General features: G+C 39.8%; 1 long non-coding RNA gene across 1 annotated transcript in view; it reads right to left on the reverse strand.

Moving 5' to 3' along the window:
* The window catches only part of LOC109026811 (uncharacterized), a 313107-nt gene extending 296679 nt beyond the window's left edge, over window positions 1-16428 (reverse strand). Inside the window, exons 1-2 of the long non-coding RNA XR_010133646.1 lie at window positions 16350-16428; window positions 15474-15627 (exon numbers count right to left, since the gene is read on the reverse strand). This is a non-coding gene — a long non-coding RNA (uncharacterized lncRNA). The remainder of the gene's footprint in view (window positions 1-15473; window positions 15628-16349) is intronic.
* Between the last annotated feature and the right edge of the window lie 2265 nt (window positions 16429-18693).

The raw sequence follows: 18693 nt of genomic DNA on the forward strand, positions 1-18693 counted from the left end.
TGAATTGTAATAATCCTCATGTGTCAAGGGTGGGACCAGGTGGAGGGAATTGGATCATGGTGGCAGTTTCTCCCATGCTGGTCTCGTGATAATGAGTGAGTCTCAAGAGATCTGATGGTTTTATAAGCATCTGGCATTTCCCCTGCTTGCATTCATTCTCTCTGCTGCCACCCTGTGAAGAGATGCCTTCCACCATGATTGTAAGATTCCTGAGGCCTCCGCAGCCATGCAGAACTGAGTCAATTAAACCTCTTTTCTTTATAAATTGCCCAGTCTTGGGTATTTCTTCATAGCAGTGTGAGAACAGACTAATACAGCAGCTGTTATCCATCAGCAACATCAGCCTTACTTAGATGGTTAAAAATAAAATGTTGTATTTGGAGTGGGGGTCAGGGTGAATGGGGAAGGCAGTGGCTAGCCCAAGGCATTTTCTTGCTCAAGGAATGATTTTTGAAGATTTACAATTGTTTCTGTTCCTCTTCACTGGTATTTTCACCAGATGGATTTTTTGCTAAATGCCGCAGAGAAAATCATTAGCCAACTTATATCCCTTGAGTAATGGTATTTAATGGTTTTATGCAGAAAAGTTACATTAGTATAAATCAGTGGTCCTCAACAGGTGGCAATCCTTCCCTATCCCAACATTTAGCAAATTCTGGAGACATTTAAGGGGCAGGAAATTCTAGTGGCATCTAGTGGCAAGGGCCAGGGATGCTACTAAACACCCTACAATGCACAAGATAGTCCCCCACAACAAGGAATAATCTGACCAGAGGTAAATCATGCCAAGGGAGAGAAACCCCAGTCACTCCATAATTTAGCTATGAATGCATGTATGCCAAAAGGGGAAGGAGCTATAATGCAATATCAAAAAAAAATCACATTATAGCAAAAAAATTAAGCTAACATGATCTTTGTCATAGAAGAAAACTTGTGACATTTGAATAGGGAGCAAAAAGACTTTGAAAAACAGTAAGGGAACTTGCATTTATAACAGGTCACAAAATTAATTCAAAAGATAACAGTGCCCTGAGCTTGCCAAGTATGCCATCGTGACTGTAGCCTCATGGATTCATAGGCACGCCTGTAAGAATACAGAAATAGGTTTATTTAATCCTGACTTTCTTTTGAGCACTGGCAACAGATGAGTTCTCTGCGCCAAATCCTGCCCATAGAAAGCTAATGGGTGTTGCATGCAGTTATCCAAGAACACAAATTGGCTTTGTGGTTTCTTGTGGCATTTGGCTAGCTGAATCAGAGGAAACAACTAGAAGCTGAGGCAGATGGTTCATAGGCAATATGCTATAATGTCTTCTTACAAATATGTAGTTATGTATTAATAGGTAACCTCTTGGGGAACATGGACAAATATATCATTTTTTGCAATTCTCAGTTTCTAATACAGCTCTGTATGTTGTTGGTGCTCAATACCACTGGTTTCATATTTGTTAAACTATCTCATACTCTATTCAAACTCATATCCTCATATCTTTGGAATGTGGAAGCAGACACAAACAAGAAGCTTAGCAAGGAGCACTGACTAAATACCAAGTACTGCATCAAGGGCCAGAAACCCAGTGATAAATAAGATGAGTATGTTGTCCACCATTTCTGAGCCTATTACTCCTCTGAGTTTATTGTGGCCCTTTCTATCTAAGTGAGGCTGAAGGCCACTCCTGTAACAGAAGTAAAAGTTGAAATTCTCAACTCCATGCTTCTTCCGTGAAGCCCCCCATCAGTAACATGCTAACAGGTTGGAACAAGAGTTGACAAATATGTACACTGGTCAGGTAGAAGAGGAGAAATGGTGAAAGAGGAGTAAAGGAGAATGGTATTCTTTCTCAGGTAAAGAAACTATCTTCAACAAGCTCCTTTGACAGTAGGGAAGAGGGTGTATAACGTGGTATTGAGTGGAGGCAGAAATATTAACCTGGACCAGAGCTACTAGTGCTGAAACAAAGATTCTAGCAATTCTGAGACCAATGGAAAAAAAAAATTGTATAACCCGTCTGCCAGCCTGTAAGCCTGTTTCCACTTCAGAATTAATTAGTATCAACATTTTACCAGCCAATATGTCTCAAAAAAAAAAAAATCAACAGTGTGCTCTGCTTTTTTTCTTGTGCAATAAACCCCTAGGGATTACAGATATATTTATACCACATCTTTCAGGACAGTTGGAAATATTAACCAAAAGTACGTACCTAATGATTGTTTTCATTGTAATGCATTTGTATTATTTTCAATGAATGAAATTTATTAAATGACTACATAAACGTGATATGTCTATATATAAAGTTCCATAAGCATACATAAAGCAGAAAATTTTGTCAGACTATTATATTCTGACTTAGGCATGGTCATCTTCCACTTGTAAGATTCGTATCTCCTATACATAAGCTAAGTGACTCTGTAGAAGATAATCTGGTCAGAAGATGCGACTAGAAATTCATAAATGTTCTATTGCTATTAAACCTGCCTCACTGACACAGCCCACTTTTGTTCTCTCCTATTCTGCAAGACTTCGAAGGCTGGTTTAACATTCCTGTGTTCTCAGCTATATAATTCTGGTCTTTCCACCAAAGCAGTTTTATTTCCTGACAGTCACTACAGCTTATGAAAGCCAGTGCTATTGGGAAAATATTCCAAATGCACAGGTTATGTGGTTGTGGAAAATAGGCATTAATGGAAAAGGGACCGAAACCAAGTTCTCTTCCGATTGCTATTTTGGAACTTCTGGTTTTTCTGTGGAGCTCCAAGTCAGTGGTGATTGCAAAACCAAAGAGACCAAACAGAATATTCAAAAAGCAAATGACCAGGAGGAGTTTATTTAGAAAATAGATAAATACAAATTGTGCTTTATGGGTTTTCATGTTTATGTCAGAAGGAATGGGTAATGTTGGACAGTCTGAAAGTGATGCTGTGGAATTTCTGTATTTCTCTTTTGTTTCAAATCATTCTCCCTGTATCTGATACTAAACTCTTCAGAAAGGTTTCACAGCTGTGTCCTTTGGGCACAGGGCATGTTCTGACATGCAGAGGATTATCTTGTGCAGCCTGTGGCCGCCAGCGCCACCTAGCTTCTGTATACATTTCCTCAACTCAACAGTTTTCCAAATTGTTCAATTAGAAGAGCCAGTCTTCCATGAGAGCTCAGTATCGGTCTCACAGATTTTCAATGATGAAATTGAGGACGCGAGTTGGAACAGCCAAACTGCTCTGAATGGTTGTCAGGTAGAAAGACATGTTCTCTAAGTCTGTGGAACTTTAGGTAGGATTGACAACAATTCTCAATGCATTCATCGCCTGCCTGTCTTTTATTTGACAAACCTTTGTGTGCCAAGCAGTTAGATAACGTGCATAGAGACCCAGCTTCTGAATTTTAACCACTATGTTTCAAATTAGGGAGGATTTCTAAGAAGAGAGTCTTTGCTAGGTTCACACTCAGGGACTGCTTCCCAATGAAGGAGATCAGAATATGTCACCCCAAAATATGCCGGCATAAGAATTATTTTGAGCTGGGGGCAATTGAGAAAAAGCAGACACAGAAGAGTTCTGCTGTCCCCCTCTGCCTTAAAGCAGGGCATAAACTTCCCCTCGTGAAGGTGTTAAAAGCAAAACTTTAGACAAATTAGATTTAACAATTTAATTAAGCTCATGAATCAAGCAGCTCCCAGAAGCAAAATAGGTTCCCAGCGACTCTTGGGCTGCCACATGGTCAGATAACATTAATCGACAGGAAATGGAAAGTGAGGTTCAAAAAATAGAAGTGAGGTACAGAAACAGCTGGATTGGTTACAGCTCAGCATCTGCCTTATTTAAACGCCATTTAGACAGTTGGCTGCCTGTGATTGGCTGAAACTCCGCTGCTGTGATTGGCTGAAACTTGGCTACTTGTTTCAAGAATAGGTTACAGTCTATATTTCCACAGCCCCTTGAGTTACAGTTCACTGTATATGGAGAAACCTTAGCTTTAGGCTAAACAAAGGTGTCCCCCACCCTCCCCTATTAGAAAGAGGAGAACAACCCTTATCAGGAGATGGAGATAGCACCAAGATGTGCTGTGTAAGCAAACTTTAGTAAATAACTCTTGTTTATTATTGCTTTTCCTCATAAATTTACCTTCCCACCATTCACCACCCCTGGAAGCCCAAACCCTCTTTCCTCTGTCATAGTCGCTTCTCCCCAGGTTATCGTCCTTTGCTAAAATGGTATAGATGCCCTCCAGTTTACCTGCTTTTTGGGGGGTTTTCACCTCTTTTCTATGAAAACCCTGCCCACATAAGAACATTAACATCACATACAATGTGTACAATTTTCTTCCGTTCATCTATCTTTGTCAGTTTAACTTGCAGGCCCACCCTCAGAATATAAGAAAGTAAAGAAAAAGTTTTACCTCCCATACATTTAGAGTCAGTGAATGATTGATTACTAAACAGAAGAAAAGTTAGAAAATCTAGGGAAAATGGCATGAGGTCATTTGCTCTGTCTCAGAATGTCCTTCATTGTTCTGATGTCACCTTTGAATGGAGTTTATGATTCTTATCTCCTTAAAAGATAACAGAGATCTCATCCAAAGAATCATATGCTTCTATCTTTGGGCTAACTTATGACTATAACGTGAGAAACAGAGGAGCACAGAATCATGGGTCAGGCTCATTCTTTGTAGATGAGACCAATTGCTTGAGGGCATGATTCGGTATACTTTAGAGGCAGTGGGTGTTTGAAGTATATAAATGAAATCGACACAGATAAATAGAGCAGTTCGACAAATAGCCTGCTTGGATTGTCTGGAAGCCCTTTTCGTTTTGTTTTATTTTGAAAGCCAGGACAATATGATTACCAACTATTAGTTTAATGACGAAATCTTCCAGATGGTTATGATGATTAGAATGATCAAGAAATTAGAAGCTGTTCAATCCTCATAGGAAGGCTTCAGTGGAATAGACTCCCTGCTGCCTCCTGTAGACTTGGACTTATTTAAGGAAAACCCTACAATGACTAGTTTCCAGTTGTAGAAATTGGAAGAAGAAAGAAATAGCACCTACAAGCCTAAAAGTTCTCTTCCTTCCAATGAAAAAGCAGCTTAAACCTGTCCAAAGTCATGTATGTTACCTCGGCAAGTAAAATTTTATCATTCTGTGTACTGAGTGAGTCTTCTTCCCCTCCCAAGAGGCTTTAACTATAGAACCTTTGGGGTTTTTTTGTTTGTTTTTTAAGAAGGGGGTCTAGCAACAACCTCAAGTTCCAGGACAGTCATTCTTTACTGACAAAGGAAGCAAAGATGAAAGTCCAATTAAAAGCCCATGAAATTTCCATCATGTTTCTTTGAATTGAGTTTGGAGTCTTTGGAATTCTCAAAATAATTCACATGAAGATCTCAGATGCCAATGTATTTTCTGACTCCCTTCAAGGTAGCCATATGAGGAAAGGCAATGAGTTTTATACCAGCATTTGCTGACAGTAAAATATAATGAAAAACATTTATTTGTAATAATGTAGACCACATTCTAACTGCCATTTAATGTAACCACACTATATTTCATAAGGTTTCAATTTAGCATAGCTAATCACAGGGCCAGTTCTACTCTGATGTAGACCTTTTGCATTCTGCCTGAGAAAAATCTACTAAAGTGCTGCTTAGGAGAGAGACCTAGCCAAAGTCACATTTGGAATTAAACACGTTAGAGTTTTAAACTTTTTGAAATTTATAAATGATAAAACAAAGAATTTTTTTAAAAAAATTATTGTTAAATATAAACCATTAGCAAAGGTAAATGTTTGTTACTATATGTACTGGGTTAATTGGTGGCCCACAACAAAATATATGTCTACCCAGAACCTATAGAGGTGACCGTATTTGGGGAAAGGGTCTTTGCAGATGTAATTAAGAATCTCAAGATGAGATCATCGTAGATTAGGGTGGTCCTAAGTGCAAAGACAATGTCCTTATAAGAAGAGGAGAAAACACAGACACAGAGAACGAGGCCATTGAAGACCAAGAGAAAGACAGAAATGGTGCTGCCACAAGCCAAAAATCACCTGGAGCCACCAGAGGCTGGAAGATGCAGGGAAGGACCTTCCTCCAGCACCTGTAGAGGAAGCGTGGCCCTGCCAACACCTTGATTTCAGACTTCTGGCCTCCAGAACTGTGAGAGAATAGATTTCTTTCTTTTTTTTTTTTTTCATTATACTTTAAGTTCTAGGGTACATGTGCAAAACGTGCAGGTTTGTTACATATGTATACATGTGTCATCTTGGTGTGCTGCACCCATTAACTCGTCATTTACATTAGGTATATCTCCTAATGCTATCCCTCCCCCCTCCCCCCACCCCATGACGACAGGCCCCAGTGTGTGATGTTCCCCACCTTGTGTCCTTTTAAGCCACCACATTTGTGGTCATTTGTTACAGTTGCCCTGGGAAACTAACACAGTACATTCAAATATCACAACAAAAAAATCAATTAAGAGGAATGAATGTTTAAAAACAAATCCTGGCCGGGTGCGGTGGCTCACGCCTGTAATCCCAGCACTTTAGAAGGCCGAGGCAGGTGGATCACGAGGTCAGGAGTTCAGGACCAGCCTGGCCAACATGGTGAAACCCTGTCTCTATTAAAAATACAAAAATTAGCCGGGCATGGTGGTGTGCACCTATAGTCTCAGCTACTTGGGAGGCTGAGGCAGGATAATTGCTTGAACCTGGGAGGCAGAGGTTGCAGTGAGCCGAGATCGCATCACTGCACTCCAGCCTGGGAGACAGAGCAAGACTCTGTCTCAAAAAAAAAAAAAAAAATCTTCTCCACTGATCAGTGGAGGAAACCTTTCCTCACATCCATCCTCCACATCTACCAGCATGGGAAGCTGCAATGAGAAAGTTTACATCTTTTAAAGCAGTTAAAATTTAGAAGTATAAGAATCAACGAAACTATAGAAAGTACTACTATTGACTCACCGTTTCCTAAACATGTCTTTTTTTGTTACACTTCCATAACTTTGCAAATACTGTTCTCTTAGCCTGGGATGCCTTTTTCTACCTAGGAAATCTCTGCATACCCTTCGAGATGGGGGACAAGTGCTGTCACCACTTCCACGAAGCTACGTTCTACACACACACACACACACACACACACTCACACACGAGGTTACCACTTTATTCTGGCTTCTACAACATTTTTAACTCACCTCTAGTACAACACACATTACAATGCTTTGTGGTTTTTGGTTTATGGAACTGTCTCCCCCACTAGGCTGTGAGGTTTACACGTGCAACACTATGACCTACTTATTCTCAACCCCTCTATATACGGTCTCCAATCATTCAGTAGTCTAGCCTGAATTTCCTTACCGCATAGTGGCTAGGTTTCAAGGCCTAAGAAGCAGAAGCTGCCAGTTATCCTAAGGCCTAAATGCCAAAGTCCTAGAAAGTCATTTCTATTTATTCTATTGTGCAAAGCAAGTTATGAAGGTATTCTATATGAAGGGGTGGGGACATAATTTCCCCTTCTTAATCTGAGACACTGCAGGCATGTACAGAGATGGGAGGAATTGTTGGTGGCCATATTTAGAGACTGACCTACCTCACCTGAATTCTAATCCCAGCTCTGTCTCTTACTATGAACTTAGCCACAGATACATAATCTCTATGCCTTTACATCCTCTCCTATAAAACTAGGATAACACTATCTACTTGAAAAGACTGTTAAAAAGACTAAAGGAGATATTATAATTTACTTAGTATGGTTCTTTACACATAGTAACCTTCTAACAAATGATAACTATTTTTTCTCTTATAAAAAGGGGTGTGTTAGAAAACAGGAAGTTAGTAGACTGCTAAAAGGAAATGCTGAGAGAGACCTTCATGGGGAGAAAACTGAAAGGCAGAAGGACAATAAAGACAGCCTTTATCAACTTCAATCAATTTTGACCAATTTTGTTGCTACTAGGCAACTGTAGAAGAAATACCCAAATCTGGCCGGGCGCGGTGGCTTACGCCTGTAATCCTAGCACTTTGGGAGGCTGAGGCGGGTGGATCACGAGGTCAGGAGTTAGAGACCAGCCTAGCCAACATGGTGAAACCCGGTCTCTACTAAAACACAAAAAATTAGCCAGGTACAGCAGTGTGCGCCTGTAATCCCAGCTACTCAGGAGGCTGAGACAGGAGAATCGCTTGAACCCAGGAGGCGGAGTTTGCAGTGAGCTGAGATCGTGCCATTGCACTCTAGCCTGGGCAACAGTGCGAGACTCCGTCTCAAAAAAAAAAAAAAGAAAAAGAAAAAGAAAAGAAATACCCAAATCTGCAAAATGAAGTATTTTGAGTATTCACCAGCAAAGTATATGCATGTCTAGGAAACCTCACAGTTGAATTTCAGGGAATATATCATAGCTTTGCACGATTTTTTAAAAATCGTACTTTCCTTCAGAAATAATTTTGTTTCTTTTTGTTTGTTTGTTTGTTTGTTTGTTTGAAACAGTCTTACTTTGGAGTGCAGTGACATGATCTTGGCTCACTGCAGCCTTGACCTCCTAGGCTCAAGCGATCCTCCTGCCTCAGCCTCATGAGTAGCCAGGACTACAGGCCCATGCCACCACACCCAGCTAATGTTTTGTATTTTTAATACAGACAGGTTTTTGCCATGTTGACCAGGCTGGTCTTGAACTCCTAACTTCAAGTGATCTGCCTGCCTCGACCTCCCAAAGTGCTGTGATTACAGGAGTGAGCCACCACGCCCAGACTTGTTTCTGACTATTAAAGCAACTCATGGCCATTGAGAAAATTGTAGGTAGTATCAAAAAGTAGTAGGAAAAAAATAAACATCCATAATGCTATCAAAAAGGGTAGCTACAAGAAATATCTGAACCTATCTTTTTGTAGTAATTTTGTCGTCAACATATTCATCCATAGCTGATTTTATGAGCATACACTGTGTAGTCAGATAGGGCCACACACTCAGAACAATCCCATTCTTGATTTAACCCTCTCCTATCACCGTCTTGAAATTCTTAATAATTTTTGAAAAAGAGATTTCAAATTTTTATTTTGCAAAGAGCCCTACAACTATGTAGCCAGAGTCCTGAATGCAGATGTTTCTGTTTCTTGGTATGTATCTGTGTATAAAAACATGGAAGCCAGGCACGGTGGCTCACACCTGTAATCCCAGCACTTTGGGAGGCTGAGGCAGGCGGATCACGAGGTCAGGAGATCGAGACCATCCTGGCTAACACGGTGAAACCCCGTCTCTACTAAAAATAGAAAAAAAAAATTGGCCTGGCGTGGTGGCAGGCGCCTGTAATCCCAGCTACTCCAGAGGCAGAGGCAGGAGAATGGCGTGAACCCGGGAGGCAGAGCTTGCAGTGAGCCGAGATTGTGCCACTGCACTCCAGCCTGAGTGACAGTGCAAGACTCCGTCTCAAAAAAAAAAAAACAAAAAATGGAAGTGGCTATATATGTATGCATGCATTAGTATCCCAAGCATATTTAGAATTATATACTTTATTTACATATCTTTATGGTTACCTATATTTTATCTATGAGCATGTCATGTTTTAATTAACTATTCCATTTCCTCTTACATTTTCAGGCTATTTACATGGAGAGATGCTTGTCCTCAAAAGTTATCATAAGATGTGCTACAATTTTAAATACAGTGTTCAGAGAAGCTTTGCTAATGAGATGACACTTAACTAAAGGAGAAAACTCTCTAGGAATCTGAAGGCAGAATGTTCTAGGTAGAGAAAACAGCAAAAGGAATGGCCCTAATCTAATAGGAGGTTAGATATATTCAAGTCAAAATACAACTGTGGAAATTGGATTGAGGCAATATCCCCTAATGTAATCCACAGATGCCATATGTCAAGAAGAGTTAATGGATCAGGGATGGAGGAGGATGGGGAAAATAATTGAATAATAAAAATGTGATTAAAGGAAGAAGGAAGCTTGCTTGGATTAACCATACGTATACTAACAACTCAGTCTTGTGGACATGAGATCAAACAACAAAACAATGACAACCAGAGCAAAGGTATCTAGGATACTGGCAAAAAAAGTGAGTCAAAAAAATGAAATGTGTGAAGCTAAGCTAAGCAAGAAGAGAAGTAAAGACCAGAGGGAACTGATAGAAATGTTCAAAGGACCAGAGGTCACGAGAGGACCAAAGAACAGCTATAATAGGAGCTCCCGTTAGGAGTTAACCAGAAGCTAAGTGATCAGAGTTAGAGAGAGGGAACTCTGGGTTTCTAAAGTGGAACAACTCGAATTGTCAACATGGCCCAAGGTACAGTCATTGAAAGCGGTATAGAGGAGGTCATTGCGTTAAAGAGGTTATCAAAATTAACAACCAGGGAAAGGAACTCAACAACTGGTAGATTTATTTTTATTGCTATTATTATAACTCATCACAGCATTCTTAAGGACTACTAGGAAAATATAAAACTATATGTAGAACAGAATCAGAGTCTTAGCAAACAAATATTATCTTACAAAAGTAGTAGCAACAGGTTCTGTCTCCAAAGCTAGCTTATATTCAAATCTATGGTGTCTGAAAGAACAGAAGAGAAAACAGGATTTCAGACAGATCATGTATTAGACCATTCTCACACTGCTATAAAGAAATACCTGAGACTGGGCAATTTATAAAGGAAAGAGATTGACTCACAGATTCACACATCTGGGGAGGCCTCAGGAAACTTATGGTGGAAGGGGAAGCAGGGACATCTTACATGGCGGCAGGTAAGAGAGAGGACTGTGTGTGAAGAAGGAACTGTCAGACACTTATAAAACCATCAGGTCTTGTGAGAACTCACTCGCTATCACAAGAACAGCATGGGGGAACCGCCCCCATGATCCAATCATCTCCCACCAGGTCCCTCCCTTGACATGCGGGGATTCTGGGGATTACAATTTGAGATGAGATTTTGGTGAGGACACAGAGCCAAACCACATCATGCCACTAATTACGCTTTTTCATCTTTACTGATTTATATGGAAGGTGCTTCTCTGTCTTTATCTATTTGTTGCTAGTGTTTTTAATGAGGAAATTTCAGAACTGATGGTGCAAGAAAAAATAATTATGAGGTCATCCTGATTTGGAGGGTGGAGAGGAAGGAGAAAAGGAAGATTAAGAAGATCTTGGAAGGAAGATGGCTAAACAGCCCTCACACAACTATCAGATAGATGCACTAGTGAATCTCAATAGCTAACATAAAGAAAAAGGGACTAGCTTTCCATTCTTTCCCATTTAAAACATTTCTACTTTATTCCATACAGAATAATCCAGTGAGATAAGTTTAAAACAACTGAGAATGTCTCTTTTCAGAATCACTCCCTGTACAACATCGCACATAACACATACTCTAACATCTAACACAATATAACATCATTTGGGATGTGCTTGACCAAGTATCTAAAATTGTCATAATAAAGGAATTCAAAACTCCAATTTTTCTTTTTTTCTAATCATTTACATTTTCCATCACTCCCTACAAACTCCAATTTTCCTTCTTGAATTTCATCTTATTCTACCATTGAAAGTGTTTCAGAATAGAAAGCATAATTAGCAGCTTCGTTTTATTTATCCAACAGTGTTTCTTGCTCTTTACTGAGCCACTGGTTCCCATAGCCTGATTTTGGAGGAGGCAGGATAGCTGAAGGCAGGTTATTTCCCATGCATTCTCTGAATCTGTCCCACAGGCTGTTTAATACAAGTTGAAGGAAGCACATTCCGGGAAGAAAGTTCAGCATAGGATGTGGTACAGGCCTAGGGATAGCCTACACAAATGACACAAGGTCTTAGCGTGGCCGTCAAAACAAGGAAGATGGGAGGCTGGGTGTGACTCAGTGACTAACTCTCCACCTTGGGAAACCATGAGTTCTTGTGAGTAAGCCCTGCCCAAGATAATGAAAGTATAAAAATATATTTACACAATAGTCATTGAAGTTAAGTGTTTTTCATCTTGTTTTCTAGTCTCCTGGCTAAACAGGAAGTTTTTTGCAGGATGCTCCGATATCCTCTGTTCAGAGTAACAACTTTAGCACTTTGCTTTCCTTTTCTCCCACGATACACTTAATGTTTCCGCTCTAGGTCCTGGATTTAGTCACAGATTTCCTGCAGGAAACTAAGGCCCTTTAGCTTTTTTGCAAGAATCAGGCATACTCCACATAAAAGAGTCACAAGGAACCTTTTGTAGATAGATTCGTCTTATTGATGTGCCTTGGGGAAAGTCAGAGTGGGTGAGTTAATAAAACTGTGCAAAATACAACCAGCACCCCTGTCAATCTCCACAACACTCACTGGAAGTCAGGTACTTAAAATAGTTCCTGATCTTAGGGGAAGGATAAATGATTCACTGGGTTCACTGCAAAAGGAAGCTCTTTCTCCAGAGCTTATCTTGGCACCTGAAAATCATTACAAGGGCTAAATGCTATTGGCATATAAAGATGATGATGAAAATAAACTTAAGCCAGTGGGAGCTGGCTATATTGTATTAACATCTAGAGTGATTATATTAACAGTTGCCAATTTTCCTTTAAACTAATATTCTATTCACCTGGACATATTTAATTGTAAGTTCTACCCTTCTGATTCAGTAGAGCATGGTGACAGATCGTGTGGACTTGGAGTCAGGGGCCCCTTCGTTTCAATCCCAGTTCCAACACATTTATCTACATGATATTTAGGAAATCTGTTCATTGGTTGCAGAGTGGATTTCTCTTTTTCTTCATCTTTAAAATGAGAATAATAATTGTATTTGGTTGAATCAAAAACTTAGTCATTTTTGTAAATTAAAATCTACATAAATTTCTTGTAAAGATTAAGGAGCTAATACATGTAAAGTGCCTGGCACACTGCTAATACCTGTGAAAATTTAACAAAGCAATTATATTTTTATTATTATCATGTTCCATCATTTGTTCTTTTGATCTACAGTTATTGAGTAGAAATAAAATGTAGACCACTTAATAACACTCTGGAATATAAGATACTGGAGGACAGCAGTTTTTATATTGGTTCACTGCTGCATTCAACCCTGGAAAAATGCCTGGTACACAGCATATATTCAGTAAACATTTGCTACATGAATGGATGAATTAATAACATGAAGATGACTACAACAAGATAGAATTTAGCACCTGTCTTAAAATCTTGAACTACTTTATCCCATTTCTTTTTAGAAAAATGTGCTATTTGTTGAAATAGTAACTTTTCTAATTAGACCAGGTGGGCAGGTGCATTTTCAAGATGGTCAGGTACATCTAGTTCTGAAAGCCTTAATCTCTAGAGATTTTGGGTCGTCCCAGAAATGTCAGTGGCAATCCGACTGAAGAAACAGCTGAAGTCATAGGAGGGTTCTGCTCTGAATAACAGGAACCAGCTTGGATGTCCACCATTCTTAAAAACTCATGATAGTTATACCTGTTCAGAGGTAAGAATGACACATTTACTTTTGACATTTCCCTTCTCGATTTGTCTTCTGCCTCAGTTTCTTTTCCTTGCAATAAACAAGGAAACTACAAAGAAGTTCTAAAGTAGAGATATTACTTTTCATTTTCTTTCTTTTTGTTTTATTTTATTTTTGTTTCATAGAGACAAACTCAGGATGGTCTTAAACTCATGGACTCAAGCGATCTGCCCACCTTGGCTTCCCAATGTGCTGGGATTACAGACATAAGCCATCACACCCAGCAGAGTTTTCTTGATAATTGATAGCAAAAGGTCTTGGGCCTGATCCTTAAAAACTACGTAGTGGCATCGACTGAAGGCCATAGAAATATTAAGGAAATGGCTTTTGGCATGAAATGTTATTGGTGTTTTGGTCTACAACTAAAGAGACATTGATAATTTGAAGAAACAAAATTAGCATACTGATCATGGCTTTTTATTTACCAGCCACAGGGTCTTTTTAAAAGAGTATGGACACAATACTGATGCAGGAGTTTTTCTCGACCCCTCCGTTGGACTTGCAACAGAGGTGCCCTGTTTATTTGGCCCACTGCACTCAACCTGTTGTGGGAGGGAGTACATGAGTGAGTGAGTGTTCCAGACAGCCGCTTTGGGTGCTGGCAGGAGCATGCTCCATGCAGGCCCCGTGGCAATGCCAGGGTGGGGGTGCCTGTGACCCGTGAAGCCCCAGAGGGCATGTTACAGTCCTCTCTTAGCTCCGCCGTCCATGGACGGCAGCGTGTTATCAGCTCAGTAGATTCCTTGACTCGTTTTGTGGGGCAGCTGCCCTCCACCAGTGAAAACAAAGAGCCAGTGTGACAGCCTTTTTTGGGTACCCGCATTCGGTGGGTCCCAAGCTCCTGTCTGGCATCCAAGAAGAATTAGGTTGCACGGACACTTGAAGGTTGGTGGAGGTAGAGAATTTTATGTAGCAATGGAAATGGCTCTCAGCAGAGAGGGACGATTGAGAGGGGATGGGAAGGGAAGATAATCTTCCCTGATGTCTGGCTGGCTCTGGCTGGCTCTTCTCCAAAGTTAAACTGTCTCTCCTCCAAAGTCCAGCCATCCCCCTGAAGTCAAGTCACCTCTCTCCAGTCAAGCCACTTCTCTCCTCTACTGACTGAGTCTGGGGTCTTTACAGGCACAAGATGGGGATCCTGGCAGGCCATAGGTAGTTTTGGAAAAGGCGATATTTGATTGTTAGAAAGACATTATTCAGAAAGAACCAGTTGAGAGAGAGTGAGCAAATAGGGATAGAAATTCTCACTTTTGGGCCACGGGTTTCAGGATTTTTGACTTGAAGGTGGGATTTTGCCAGAGACCCACCCCTGTCTGCCTAGAATTTCTCTGCCTCATGCCTCTATCAATACAATTCTTATTAAAATGTATAAATGGTTCTATCAATATAATTCTTATTAAAATGTATAAATGGTACAGATAGGCAAGAGTGTAAAGGACAAGCAAGCCAGCTCTGAGCCACACTGCCTGGGCCTCAGTCCTGGCTGAGAGACACTAGGACTTACTAGTTGTGAGACACTAGGAGAGCTACTTACCCTCTCTGTGCATAACTTTCCAGAGTATTAAATGAGATGCTACCCAGGAAGCACCTTGCACAATGCCTGGAATGGCAAACACTTAATAAATGTCATCTTTACTAATCCTATGATGTTTAATAAAGATAACATCTGCTTTGGAAGAGATGCTTTTAGAGAGACAGGATCATCAAAACTCTTTCTTCTTTTTGTTTTGTTCCCATTTACATCATTTCCCTTAAAATAGTGTCAGTTCTGAGGTATTTAAATTTTTATTCAGCTAAAAAAAAAAGTTCGACATTGTAGATATGGCATGGTTGGTCATACTCATGTGTTTAAAAATAAAAGATCAACAACAACAACAACAAAATCCCTTTCTGATGGTGTCCACTGGAAATCTTGACACTTCGATTCATCTTTTGACCATCTTCCTGTTTCAGTAAGATTCTCATGAGACTCTTGGAAGAATATAGTCGAACACACTCGAGAGTGAACTGTGCACTTACTTGTGTTGTAAGGATGTTGTTTATATTTTAGATCCTGTTTTCTTCCTGGATGAAGTGCCGCTGTTACCAGGTGCTTCTCCCACTGTTATCGTCTCCTCCTCAGGACTCAGCCTGCTGGAAGCAGCTTCCTGCAGCCTCTTTGTGAAACTGGCCACTAAAGAATAGGAGAGAGCCTGTCAAAGGTTATCTCCCACCTGGGTTGCAGTTTCCATGAATATCAAGGTTCATCACAATCTGGTGCAGCAATTTATAAGATGTGTCACAGGGCACATAGAAGAGACAGAGTTCTTGCTGAAGGAGAGCTCAGAAGGGGGAAAAAAAGATAATGACGGTGGGCAAATGAGATGCTCAAGGGAATTCCTGCAGTCAGATGCTGTAGACACCAGTTAAAATACAATGCCTAACCCTTCTGGGGAAAATAATGAATGCATGACACCTTGTACAATTAATTCTAAATTGCTTTGCACATATCTGATGGTCACGTTGCTCCCAAGAACAACTTTGGTTCAGCTACACAAATAGAATGAACACCTACCTCAAAGAAAAAATGTTGTTACCTTCTTAGATAATTCACCTCCAAAACTGAGACAAAATGGACCAATTTTACTCTAAGGATTAAGAGGCAATTCATGAGCTAATCAGAAAGCAAGGATGCTTAATTATGCATTTAAACCTCCTGATTCAGCTATGCCATGCCATAGAGCCAAAAGGAAGATCGATCTCTGTCCAAGTCTACTTCCCAGACTGGGAAGATTAGCAGGAGAGCAGAGGCTCACAGGGGTACAGAAACTGACAATATGGAAGCTCCACTGAAGCCCTGTTAGATACTTCAATATCGGCCAAGAAGTAAGCATCATGCCTGTAGAATCCACTTACTTAAGGAAATGAATTACTAAGGTTGTATCCTCTGAGTTAGCAGTTATTGACGGTAACAGCAAAGACTTGACTTAGGAATGGGGAAAATATCACTGGTTACACTTCCTTTAAGCCAATCTCAGCTATTTCCTCTTCACTACTCATGGCTTCCTTCCAGGCACAGACAGCCTCAAGTAACATTCCTATAATTCCCAAACCAGCCCGTCCTACCCCAAACCAGTTCACTGATTTCAAGGGCAAATCATAAATGGTAGTCACAACAGCAAAACACAAAGCATCAACAGAATTTTCCCTTTGTTGACAAATTAGGGGAAAAAATGGAGCCAAAGAGGGTGATGTTGAATAAGAGAATATCATTATCATTTCTTAGAAGTACTATTGTGATCAGTTTTTATAGATTTCAGAAAATAGAGATTTGGAAAATACATAGAACTGCTTTTATTCTGAATTAGTTGTTCTGGAGTCAGGTAAAAATCTTTCCTGAATCCCTAAGACAATCACTTTCCACCACTTGGATAACACTAAGAAGGTTTTAGACCACAAGGGAATTTGGAACACTTCCCACTAAGCAAGAACTAGAATATGTCTAGGGAAAGCCATGTTTCTGATAAAGAGATTTCAGTCTCAAAAGCAAGTGAGAAAAAATTGATTAAATTTTTAAAAATCAAGTGAGCCTCACTACTCAGAAAATATTAATCAAAAAAGAAAAAAAGGTCATGGTTTTTGCTCACACTGGCTATAATACTGAAGCTATACTCCAACATATGCCTAATACATTGTCTAATCCAGTGTTTAACATTCCATATTTAGTGGTTTAGTCATTTGAGTTAGGACCTGCATTCAAAAAAATATTTATTGAATGCCTAACATTTCCATGCACTATACTAGGCAATGGCTATGCAGAGATGTTTGAAACACAGCGTTTGACCCTGAGTATTTCAAGTTACTACCTAATGAATCATTGTTAAAAGTAAAAATTTTCCTAGGACATTTTGAGCATCAAAATAAACAACGATAGTTATAGATTATAGACCACAAAATAAAAGTAAAAATCCGTGGGATGAAAGAAATAAAGAAAGAGAGAGAGAAGAAAAAAATGGAGGGAGGGAGGGAGGGAGGAAGGAAGGAAGGAAGGAAAGATGTGAGGGAGGGAGAAAGAGAAGAAAGGAAAGAAAGAAAGAGACAAAAGAGAAAGAGGGAGAAAGAAAGAAAGAGAGAGAGAGAGAAAGAAAGAAGGAAAGAGAAAGAAAAAAGAAAGGAAAGAAAGAAAGAAAGAAAAGAAAAAAGAAAGAAGGGAGGGAGAAAGATCCTTGCTAAGAATAGATTTCACACTAGTAAATATGGAAGAATAAAGGAATTTCACTATATTGGCCAGGCTGGTCTCAAACTCCTGACCTTGTGATCCACCCGCCTCGGCATCCCAAAGTGCTGGGATTACAGGTGTGAGCCACCAAAGCGAATTTTAAAATTCCTTTATTCAGCTGGGCATGGTGGCTCATGCCTGTAATCCCAGCACTTTGGGAGGCTGAGGTGTGTGGATCACGAGGTCAGGAGTTCAAGACCAGTCTGGCCAATATAGTGAAACCCCGTCTCTACTAAAAATAAAAAAATTAGCCAGGTGTGGTAGCAGGTGCCTGTAATCCCAGCTACTGGGGAGGCTGAGGCAGGAGAATCTCTTGAACCCGGGAGGCGGAGGTTGCAGTGAACCAAGACCACGCCACTGCACTCCAGCCTGGGTGACAGAGCAAGACTTTGTCTCAAAAAAAAAAAAAAATCGCTCTGGGCAACCACCATAATAGTAATTGTTATAGAGATGAACCATCAGTGGATGCTAAAACTAATGGTGGAAGTTTGACTTAAAATATGATACTTACGTAAACTCAAAGCATTTTCCCACAAGATACGTATTAAGGACAAAGGGAAAAACAATTTTACAGTGGAGAAACCCTATCATCTTAACCAAAGGGATCAAAATTACCACCAATAATGAGAAAAATAGACATCATGTGCGCCCCATTAGATTGCACTAAGAAAGACAAAACATCACATCTGAGTATTGCCAAAAATGCTTAACGTAAATCAAATCACGAGAAAAGTTCACAAACCTACACTGAAATGTGGTATACAAAATAAATGTCCTGTATTTATCAAAAGTATCAAGGTCATGAACAATAAAGAAACACCAAATAATTGTTTTACAATGAAAGAGAATAAAAAGACATAACAATCAAATATAATATGTGATCATGGACTGGATACCAAATGAGAATTTTTTTTTTTTTTGCAGTAAAAGACATTATGGACAAATGATAAAATTCGATAAGATCTATCAACCAGCTGAAGC

The sequence above is a fragment of the Gorilla gorilla genome, chromosome 4 (assembly GCF_029281585.2).
Source record: "Gorilla gorilla gorilla isolate KB3781 chromosome 4, NHGRI_mGorGor1-v2.1_pri, whole genome shotgun sequence".
Classification (NCBI taxonomy): Eukaryota; Metazoa; Chordata; class Mammalia; order Primates; family Hominidae; genus Gorilla; species Gorilla gorilla.